The following is a 12570-nucleotide window of genomic DNA, read 5'->3' as shown; positions in this document are numbered from 1 at the left end:
CTAAGAGATTAAGGAGATGTAAATCACTAGTGATAATGAATGTAAGTTCTGTTTATGCTTATGTTTCTGTATTGATGATGACATCCCAAATGTTTTAAAATGAATAAAAATACTTTTATTCGGAAATACTTTGATAACGTATTTATCATGTTTTACTTGGAACAAATTCCGCAACATTTTTATTAAAGGAGGTACTCTAATTTTTATAAAGCATAAACAAAATCGGTCTTTTCTGGCCGTAAAAATGGGGATGTCACAGTATCACCCTGGAAGGGTGCAATGCACTTCAGGAAGAGGGGAAAATTGGGGCCTCGGTATATCGGGCCATTTCGGGTGATTGCCAGGGTTGGCAAAGTAGCTTATAGGTTGCATTTTACTGAGGAGCTCAGTAAGATTCACAACACCTTCCATGTTTCGCAGTAGCAGAAGTGTGTGACTGATGATTTAGTGGTTATTCCTTTGGATGATGTTCAGGTTGATGATCGCTTGAATTACATTAACAGGCCAGTGGCAATTTTAGATCAGAAGATGAAGGCCTTGCGTAACAAGGTGGTATCTCTGTTCAAGGTCCAATGACAGCATCAGAAGGGTTTTGAATGGACTTGGGAACCCGAGTTTGAGATGCAGGAGCATTACACAGAGTTGTTCGCAACAACAGACTTCGAGGACAAAGTCTAGTTCAAGTGGGGAAGAATTGTAACATCCCAATGATGAGGTATTTTCATTTATAGCCCTAGTATGAAGAAATATTGCATTTTGGACCTTGTGCATAAGAAATTTTGCAAATTGGCCCATAGTGGCATTTTTATAATAATTGGGGCGGACTCGCGTACGCTGGGCTTACTCCTAGAGTACGCGAGGCGTGCGTGGGTGAGCCACAAACCCTAATTTTTAGGGTTTGGACCCTATTTAAACATCCTCAAGTCCTCAAACTCACTTTCTTTCATCAGCCTCCAACTTACCTTCGTCCCTAAACAAACCTAATCCATTTTTGAGCCATATTGAGCTTTGAGTGTGTGTTTTGGTCACCTTGAAGGAGAGAGGAAGAATAAAAGATCATCTTGGAGGACTAAGACTCTTTGGATCCAAAATCTCATCATCATTTGTCATCACCTTGAGGTAAAAAGCTTTAAACTTGATGAGAGATATGCATAGATCTAAGTTAACCTTGAATTTTGTCCTTTTGGTCCCATTAGTTGGGTATTTTGAGTATGAGCTACTTCAATCCATTCAAGCCATCCTGTAACACGTTTTGAGGTGCTTACAGACATAAAAATGTGGACTTAATCATTTATTCCCTTCCATGCATCTGCTACAAGGTCTTAATAAGTTAAGTGGATAAGGATTTTAATATTAAGCACTTTTTGTCCATGTAAGACCATAAAGTTGGAAACTTTATGGTCAAGGACGTTATTTGGGGCTTGGATCACACTTTGGATGTAAGGCATGGATGTATTAAGCTCTTAATGAGAAAATAGATGATCGGGTGTGTATGCTGGGCGTACCAAGTGGTACGTTTCACGTACGCGGTCAAAGCCCCGTCGCCTGGTCCACCAGTGAGTGCGCCCCGCGTACAGAGCAGTACGTCCAGTGTACTTAGCTGGGTTGACTCGGTTGGGTGTTGAATTGACCTTTGACCTTTGACCAAGGGTATTTTGAGAAATTTTTATTAATTTAGAATGGGAAATGTTTTGATTATTAGGATTTGAGTAGAGCCAGTTGTCGGAGTAGATATTCATTCAGACTGTATTTGGATTAAGAGGTGAGTTTTCCTCAATGTACTTATGGGTCGAAGACACCAAGGTCGGCCCATTAGATTGATATCCTGGTTTGATGTATGTTGTTATTGATGGGTTTTAGCCATAAGATCTTTCCTATGTGCGCATGCAAAACCCTAATGCTTGGATCTAGGCTTTCTAATTAAGCATGCTTTGAATCCAAGACTTCTAATGACTAATTATGTATAAAAACAATACAAAATCAGATCTAGAAGTTTACCTTTGAATCTCTTGTTTGATCTTGTTGTCTTGGAGCTCTAGAGTCACAATTGTCACTCCTCTAATGGCGTACAAACACCAACTAGCAAAGAGGATGATTTGAGAGAGAGAGAGAGAAGAAATTCGGCCATGGTTTTCTTTCTTTAGAAGAGGCGCCGAATCCCCTTGCTCTAAGGGTCTATTTATACTTGTAGACTCCTTAGGGTTTCACCTTTAAACCCTAGTTGGATAATATTTCCTTAAAGCAATCCATATCCTTACCATAGATAAGCTTTGGACGATTTTGAGCTATCCGTAGCTCTAGAATTCGTCCATCCTCTATCCAATAAGGATTTACAGTCTAAAGTGTAACTATCAAACAATTGACAGTTTATACCCTCTTATTTAATTAATCTCTTTAAGTCACCAAATTAATACCAATTCATTTATGACTTATATTAATCAAATAACAATATTATTATTCCTTATATTATTCTCATAATATATTAATAATATTTATTCTCTCATAATAAATCATCCTATCAAGTTGCTATGGTGAAGGCAACCCAAAAGCACCATGCACAATCGGGTCAAATACTTGCCTAATATAGTGGCAGCCTTAGACACTATTCCAACAGTCTCCCACTTGGATAAGTCTAGTAACTATATGCACAAGTACAATCCGATTTGCAATCATAGCTCTCAAAGACGCTGTCAAACTCTGATCTAATCAATCTTGTCCTTTAGATAAGGGATCGTACAGTCCTCTGTTAGATATCATGCTGACAATTCTATGGAATGATTAGTCAAGCATTTAGGTTTCTCGATCTCAGATTTATTCGACATAGAACTTAATCGAACACATAAATTTAGTTCTGACCGGGCCCGGCACATAAGTCAAATCAAATCATCGAGCGGCCGAGATACCGCTTTTACCCTCTTGGGATAAAAGTTACAGATAAACTTCGACTTATATGCATTTACTTATACATTAATCAACTATACACAACAATGCGTTTTATAACACCGAGTTATTGATGCGTTTTCGCATTATCAATGTACAACCAATTAACAAATAACAAACCATATATCTAGGTTTTAAGACTATATTATATTATCGTCTTGCGATCACCCTTTTATATCATATTCCATAAGGTGATTCCAGCAAGCACGGGTCTGTTCCAATGCTCAAAACCAGTTCATAAGCACTCATGAACGTTGCGGCAACCCTTTGCTATGTCTAATACCATTTAGAAAATCTACACACCAATTCATGACAATCTTCATTCATATCTACTTCCAACATATGAACGATTGTGGACAATTTGAACAATTCGAATATTGTTAATAAACTCAATTATTCTGGAAGTCAAAACATGCAAAATGAAACAACAGTTAAACAATTAACATAAGACAGTAACATTACTCATAAATAAAACTCCTTTATTTAATCATCAAATGTTAATTACATTTATCTATTACACGATTCTTATACTATCTAATCTATGCTAATATCATCTTCAGCCTAATACTCCTAGCGTGCTGCAAGTGCTTAACCCTACTCAGTCCCTTCGTAAGCGGATCTGCTGGGTTATCTTCTGATGATATCCTCTTCACTACGAGTTGTCCTTCTTCTACACGATGTCTGATAAAATGATATTTTCTGTCGATATGTCTTGATCTACCATGATCCCTCGGTTCCTTGGTCAAGGCAACCGCGCCTTCGTTATCACAGAAAATCTCCATGGGCTCCTTTATGGCAGGTACGACTCCAAGATCACCGATGAAGTTCTTTAGCCATATTGCCTCCTTTGACGCTTCGCTTGCTGCAATGTACTCTGATTCACACGTTCAATCAGCTACGGTTTCCTGCTTGGAACTTTTCCAAGTCACTGCTCCTCCATTCAGGGTAAAGACCCAGCCCGAATGCGAACGGTAGTTGTCCCTGTCGGTCTGAAAGCTGGCGTCACTATACCCTCGCACCTTCAAGTCATCACTCCCTCCGAGGACTAAGAACCATTCCTTCGTCCTCCGGAGGTACTTAAGGATATTCATCACCGCAATCCAATGGGCTCTGCCAGGATTCCCTTGATATCTGCTAACCATGCTCAAAGCAAAGGCTACATCAGGGTGAGTACAAGTCATAGCGTACATGATTGAGCCAACTGCGGAAGCGTATGGTACTCGGCTCATTTCTGCTATTTCAGCTTCGGTACTCGGACTTTGAGTCTTACTCAGCTTGGCATTACTTTGTATCGGTAATTCTCCCTTCTTCGAGTTTTCCATACTAAAACGTTTTAGTACCTTCTCTAAGTAAGTGTTCTGACTAAGTCTTATTAGTCTCTTACTTCTTTCTCTCACGATACTTATTCCCAAAATATAGGAAGCCTCTCCGAGGTCCTTCATAGCGAAGCACTTCCCGAGCCAGGACTTAACCTCCTGCAGAGTCGGGATGTCGTTTCCTATGAGTAATATGTCGTCGACATACAGAACGAGGAAGCTTACTATACTCCCACTGGCTTTGACATATACACACGACTCATCTTCGCTTCGTACAAATCCAAACTCTTTGACTTTCTCATCGAAGCCAAGATTCCATCTGCAAGACGCTTGCTTAAGTCCATAAATGGACTTCTCAAGCTTACACACTCTATTTGGATGATTCGGATCCACAAACCCTTCTGGCTGACCCATGTAAACATCCTCAGCCAACTTCCCATTAAGGAAAGCGGTCTTGACATCCATTTGCCAAATCTCATAATCATGAAATTCGGCAATGGCAAGCATCACTCTAATAGATTTTATCTTCGCAACTGGTGAGAAGGTCTCATCATAGGCAACTCCGGGAGTTTGAGTAAATCCCTTTGCGACCAATCGCGCTTTATATGTGTGTACGTTTCCATCCACGTCGGTCTTCTTCTTGAAGATCCATTTGCGCCCAACGGTCTTACGTCCGGGCACATTATCAACCAAATTCCATACTTGGTTATCATACATGGATTGGATCTTGCTATCCATTGCCTCTTTCCATTTTGCAGACTCCGGGCCTGCCATGGCTTCCTTATCGCTATTAGGTTCATCAAGGTTTATTAGTGTACCATCACTAATATACGTGTCCCCTTCGGTAGTAATATGAAAACCATAAAACTGAGGCTGAACTCTAACTCTTTCGGAACATCTAAGAGGTAAGGACTCGTCAATTGGTTCAACCGGAGTTTCCTCCTCGGGTTGAGTGCCAGCAATAGAGGTTCCTTCATCTATCGACTCTTGAATCTCTTCAAGCTCGATTTTCCTCCCACTGTCTCCTTGGCCTATGAGTTCTCGCTCTCGGAAAACTCCTCTCCTCGCAACGAAGACAACATTGTCCTTCGGTCTATAGAAGAGATATCCAAAGGATTTCTGCGGGTAGCTGATGAAAATACATCGCTCACTATGAGGTTCGAGCTTGTCGTGAGTATCTCGTCTTACGAAAGCCTCGCAACCCCAAACCTTGATATGTGCTAACGAGGGAGCTTTCCCTGTCCACATGTCGTGAGGTGTTTTGACAACCTTCTTAGTAGGGACTCGGTTAAGGATATGGGCGGCAGTCTCTAAGGCATACCCCCAAAAAGAGATAGGTAGTGAAGCACGACTCATCATAGAGCGAACCATATCCAATAAGGTTCGATTACGCCTTTCTGCCACACCATTCAATTGTGGTGTCCTAGGTGGCGTCAATTGTGAAATTATTCCACACTCCTTGAGATAATCGTGGAATTCAAGACTTAGGTACTCTCCTCCTCGATCGGATCGAAGCATCTTGATTTTCTTGTCCAATTGATTCTCCACTTCATTCTTGAACTCTTTGAACTTTTCAAAAGTTTTTGACTTTTGTTTGATTAAATAGATATACCCATATCTACTATAGTCATCGGTAAAAGTCACGTAGAAGCGGTTCCCATCATTCGTGGTTGATCTAAACGGTCCACATACATCGGTATGTATTAGGTCCAATAGACCCTCACCCCTTTCGCTAGAACCAGCGAAGGGTGATTTAGTCATCTTTCCAAGCAAACAAGACTCGCATGTGTCATCTTCCCTAAGGTCGAATGACTCCAACACTCCATCCTTTTGGAGTTGGGCTATGCGTTTCTTGTTGACATGTCCAAGGCGACAATGCCACAAGGATGCCTTATCCATACTATTGGAAGAATCTATGTTCAAAACATCATTTCCTAAGTTATCAACAATCATAACAGTTTCATAAATTCCATTACATGGTATAGCTTCAAAATAAAAGACACCATTTAGATAAGCTAAAATAGAACCATTCTCATTATTAAAAGAAAATCTAAAACCTTGTCTAAACAAACCATGAAATGAAATGATGTTTCTAGCCATTTCTGGTGAATAGCAACAATTGTTCAAATCTAAACTTAAACCATTCCTAAGCACTAAAGAATACACTCCAATCTTGGTCACAGGCGACGATCTTCTGTTCCCCATGATTAGATTTATTCTTCCAGCCTCCACATCCCTATTTCTTCTTAGTCCCTGCACATTAGAACAAATGTGGTAACCACAACCGGTATCAAGAACCCAAGAAATAGCATGAGATGAATCGTTAGATTTAATTGTGTATATACCTGCGAAAGACGGCTTGATCTTTCCTTCCTTGATGGCTTGCAGGTACTCTGGGCAGCTTCTCTTCTAATGTCCTATCTTGTGGCAGTGGTGGCACTCTGCCTCCTTTGGGTTAGGGCAGGGCTTAGCAGGATTAACTTTGGTCCCACTAGAAGAGACACCATCTCGGGCTTTAACCTTACGATAGTTCTTAGACGAAGCCTTCCTCTTCTTTCGCTAAAGTTCGTCCCATCGAAAGTGACCTTTTGACAAAGGCTCATCAATGTGAAAGAACTAGCAGCAGCGTTGTTTGCGTTCGACATCTACAAATACAAAGGACAAAGATAGATTAGAATATGAATCCCTAATTATCACCCAATAAGAAAAATTAGGGCTAGGATCCAACAACAATATTTACATATTAGAAAAGGGATGCCGTAATCCAACATGCAAATAATATGAAGGTAAGTGAATGACGATTCACTAATTCTCCACCACAAAAACATAACTTTAAGTCCTAAATGTATTGAGAATTCCTAGGTTCGGATGAGATTCATTGAAACAATTCAATGGCATGTTTAAATCTCGATATGCCCCTCTTGTTTATGACTGGGATACTGAGGATCACAAAGCGGGTGTGAATTACCATGCAAATTCACATGTTGCCTTCATTGTAACGATCACCTATTCGATGTGCCGGTAAACCACACACGCTCCATCGAACTATGATAAACAATGAATCACCCTTTGCCACCTTTGCTTAGAACCAATTAGTGTGCCGGTAAACCACACACGCTCCACTAACTTCTTAGCAAGGGTGCAAAGTGTAATTTCATGGGATTGCATCAATTCACTTTTCCTAAAGTAACTAAGATTAGGAAATTTTAAAAACATGTAGTTACTTTGTATTTCAAATTATACTTTTAATGAGAGGATGAGGTTGCCCTATCCTACCCATTCGGCTAACGACCCTCCACCGATCAAGCAAGCGGTGGGTGTGAGTGTATGCCCATTAAGCGCCATTTTATAGGCCGCAACCTTATACCCACCTTATAGATCGGCTTCGTGAATGAGGCCTACTAACGGTAAGACTAGCATTTTAGTTATACATACATACATACATACATACATATATATATATATATATATATATATATATATATATATATATATTAATCTTGTAATATTATATTAGTATAGGGTTGTATTTTAAACTTTTAAAAATCTAGAGTTTGAAATTCAAATTGTCTAAATTAAAACTTTTAATCACAAAACATAAATTTCAAAACTTGAGGACAAGTTTTAAACATTTAAAACATGGAGGATCAAAGAACAAATAATTTTAATTAACAATTAATTCCATAATTATCCATATTTGATTTATTCAAGATTTCTTGCAAGATAATTACCAATTTAATCAAAATAATTAATTAATTATCATATAAGGAAATTAAATATTTTATTAGTTGATAAATATCTTTAATTAGATCAAGATTATAGTCATATATATTAAAAAATCGGATTAGGGTTGATCTAATATGATAAAGACAAGTTTCCATAAGATAATCATCAAAAAATCCCGAATCTGGCCTTTCCTGACGCTTGGACTCGCCGAGTGCACCAAGGGACTCGCCGAGTCAAGCCAACTCGCCGAGTCCATGACTCAGAAACATAAAAAGTGAATTTTTCAAGCAAGATTCAAACAAACAAACAACAATTTAATAGAAACCAATCTAGGCTCTGATACCACTGATGGGTTTTAGCCATAAGATCTTTCCTATGTGCGCATGCAAAACCCTAATGCTTGGATCTAGGCTTTCTAATTAAACATGCTTTGAATCCAAGACTTCTAATGACTAATTATGTATAAAAACAATACAAAATCAGATCTAGAAGTTTACCTTTGAATCTCTTGTTTGATCTTGTTGTCTTGGAGCTCTAGAGTCACAATTGTCACTCCTCTAATGGCGTACAAACACCAACTAGCAAAGAGGATGATTTGAGAGAGAGAGAGAGAGAAGAAATTCGGCCATGGTTTTCTTTCTTTAGAAGAGGCGCCAAATCCCCTTGCTCTAAGGGTCCATTTATACTTGTAGACTCCTTAGGGTTTCACCTTTAAACCCTAGTTGGATAATCTTTCCTTAAAGCAATCCATATCCTTACCATAGATAAGCCTTGGACGATTTTGAGCTATCCGTAGCTCTAGAATTCGTCCATCCTCTATCCAATAAGGATTTACAGTCTAAAGTGTAACTATCAAACAATTGACAGTTTATACCCTCTTATTTAATTAATCTCTTTAAGTCACCAAATTAATACCAATTCATTTATGACTTATATTAATCAAATAACAATATTATTATTCCTTATATTATTCTCATAATATATTAATAATATTTATTCTCTCATAATAAATCATCCTATCAAGTTGCTATGGTGAAGGCAACCCAAAAGGACCATGCATAATCGGGTCAAATACTTGCCTAATATAGTTGCAGCCTTAGACACTATTCCAACAGTTATGTTGTAGTGATCTGTTAGATTTGTATCTTGATATATAAGATGTTGTTATGTTCTAGTGATCTATTAGATCTGTATCATGGTATTTAGGATGTTTCTATGTTGTAGTGATATGTTAGATCTGTATGACTACTTGTATCTGCTAGCTATTGTTTGTTAAGGTGTATGTTGATATGTTATACTGGGTTGAGGCAGATCAACCAAGACTAAAGGCCAAGACACCCAGGTCGGTCCAGATAGACTAAAGGCCTATAGATGGCTCAGTCAGGCCGAAGGCCCAGGGAGCGGTCCAAATAAGCTGAAGGCCCGGTGAGGCGCTCCACTCATCCTGAAGGCTCTGTATGCATGTCGTTTCTTGTTACGTTTATGTGGTTGTACTTTGGGGGAACTCACTAAGCGTTGACTTACAGTTTTAGTTTTGTTTAGGTACTCCTGAGGAATGTGGCAATGCGAAGGTGTGACCGTAAATATCCATGGTTTTATGTTGTTAGATCTTAGGAGACTCTAATTTTAAATAATGTTTTTGGGAACAATGATTATGTAAACACTTTTTGAGTAAATGGGTTGTTTTTGAAAAGTTTAAATTTGTTGTATTTTTTAGAAGTTACATGTGGAAATTGCTATTATATGATAATGACTAAGATAATAGGTTGTTTGGCAATGTGAATACCATCGAATTCACATAAATATTGTCATCATGACGCATTCTCACTAATTAAATCATCTAAAATGGTATTAAAGATTTTTTTTCTTATGATTCTCATTCTATCAGAATGTGTTTTTGATAATCGTATTCTGTAATAATGAAAATTAGTGAAAAACGATACGTGAAAACAAAAATTAAAAAAAAATTAGTGAAAAATGCATGATAATGACAATAGTTATGTGAGGTTGAACATATTCATATTACCTACCTATTCTCTTAGTCATTCTTATAGAATAACAATATCCACACACGTCCACACAATAGATGTCATCCACATTTTAACCTAGCTCTCCTTCTCTCTCTCTCTGTTTGTCTATCTCCACACAACACACACACACACACACACATATATATATATATATATATATATATATATATATATATATATATATATATATATATATATATATATATATATATATATATATATATATATGAAAAAGTTCAATAGATAACCATAATTATTGGTTTTTCAAGGAACCAAATCTTTTTTTCAATTTCTAGATCTTATTCTTTATCGAAAAAAAATCTTAAAATATCTAAAATCATATATTAACTTTGTGAATGTGAAAAATATTTTTCGGATTCACGTTGTGAATTTTCAAAAATTCACATTGTGAATTTGATGTAAAAAAAATCGAATTTTATATCATTGAAAAAAGGATAAAAAGTTATGAATTTATGTATTTTTAGTATTTTTTTGATAAAAAATAAGTTCTAAAAGTTGAAAAAAAGATTGGTTTTTTGGTTAATTATTGTTCTCTATTGAACCTCACCCTCTCTCTCTCTCTCTCTTTATATATATATATATATATATATATATATATATATATATATATATATATATATATATATATATATATATATATATATATATATATATATATTTCAAGTTGAAAATGAAAAGGTCTTACAGAAGCATTTACGTAAGGTGCATATGTCCATCTATGACACTTTTTTTGAAAAAAATATATCATATTTGAAAAGTGTTTGCGGAAAATATAGGTTCATAAAATCATATATTAACTTTATAAATAAACGTCGTAATTAGAAATAAAAGAATTTAACACCTAAAATAGATGAATATAAATTTTGATTTTAAATGAAAATTTTCAAAATATTTATTTTACTTTTTCCATTAAATCAATTAAAAACTGGACATAAATATTTTTCCCAATAAATTAATCATTCTGCATTTAATAATGTTTTATAAAATTTGGCAAAAAAAAAATATAAGACAATATTAGGATTTTTTTCATATCTATATAACAATTCCAACGACCATTATTGTAATTAAATATTTATTTATAAATTTGTCACAATGATCATAAATGTTTCGTTGAACATTTTTTCTTGAAATGTCGTAAACTTTTTTTTCCCAAATTGTTTATCATAGATAAAGTTGGGATAAATCTAAATTAAAAAAAAAAAAACAAAGACATATGTGTTTTTTAGGCTAAAAAATGTGTGAAGGTGTGAATACTTTAGTCAACATGGGAGCCAAGAAGATGACTCATATACCTTTTTAGGTATGTAATCTTAAAAAAAACAATCTATAAAACCTAATATCTACGCGTGGTCTATGCAATGCAGACAGAAATAACCAAGAAAATTTACAGGCGAAAAACAAACATCACCTTAGTAGCTGCAAATCAAATAAATCCTCATGGTTTAAAAATGGTTAGCCATGTATTTTAATGGTGTTATAGTAAGCAAACAAGAAATTCAATTTCGAATTGATTTTGATAGAAATTGAAATATAAAAAATTTCAAAAGTATGATCCATAAGATATGAACACAAATGTTTCATGTTTCTAGAAGGAAAACTACATATGTACCAACTTTAAAGCGAAGTTTGTTTTTTTCTTCTTACACTTTTCGATATCATATTGTAATTTAACTTGTTCAATTTCCAAAAATTTAGGATTTTAAATAAAGTTTCGAAGGTTTTTTAAAGCGTGATTTTGCAACTTGAACTCTTGAAGTATTAGTAAACAATTTGAATATATATATATATATATATATATATATATATATATATATATATATATATATATATATATATATATATATATATATATATATACACAAAGTCAATATGGATTCTTTAACTTTATAAGAGCAACTTAGAAAAAAATACAGAAACGTATTACCATAATTAAATACAAGGACTAGACGAGTTTTTTTTGGGACCATTTCTTTCTACTTTAGATGAGAAAAGTACAAGATGCCAAAATTCGATGATTAATGAATATGATGATAGGATTTCAAATTGAATTCACACACCAAAATTAACACAATCTATATTATGAACAGTGGATACACAATAACTACATCACGATATGATTTTTTTGTGTGTATGTGTGTTTTTTTTTTTTTTTTTGATCAAATGATTGCTTTTTAGTATGGAAGCCCCCAAGAAATTTGGGCTAGGCAACAAGAGAGTTGGGAGTCTAGGTGGCATTCTGGGCTAAAAATAGAAACTAAATTAAAGCCTATAGCTAAACTTGGAAAATAAATAGAGCCCATTTTGTTGTGCCTCTCAAGCTTTAAGGCAGCCGCAGTAGCATGACTCCATGAGCCGAGAGTCACGAACAAAATCATAAAACAGAGCTATGTTTTAGTGTAGTTGTTGGTGGCAGAAGAACTAACTAATAAAAAGTTATGTTAAGTGATAAGTTAGTTGAAAAATATAAATGGACATAAAAAATCATTTAGAAAAATATTAAATTTTTAGGTAATTAAGGGTATATTTAAAAAAAAAAA

This window comes from Lactuca serriola, chromosome 5, assembly GCF_051521515.1.
Source record: "Lactuca serriola cultivar US96UC23 chromosome 5, Lser_US96UC23_V15, whole genome shotgun sequence".
In the NCBI taxonomy this organism is placed as follows: Eukaryota; Viridiplantae; Streptophyta; class Magnoliopsida; order Asterales; family Asteraceae; genus Lactuca; species Lactuca serriola.
The sequence above is the reverse complement of the archived record's forward strand: the minus strand, read 5'-3'. Positions refer to the sequence as shown.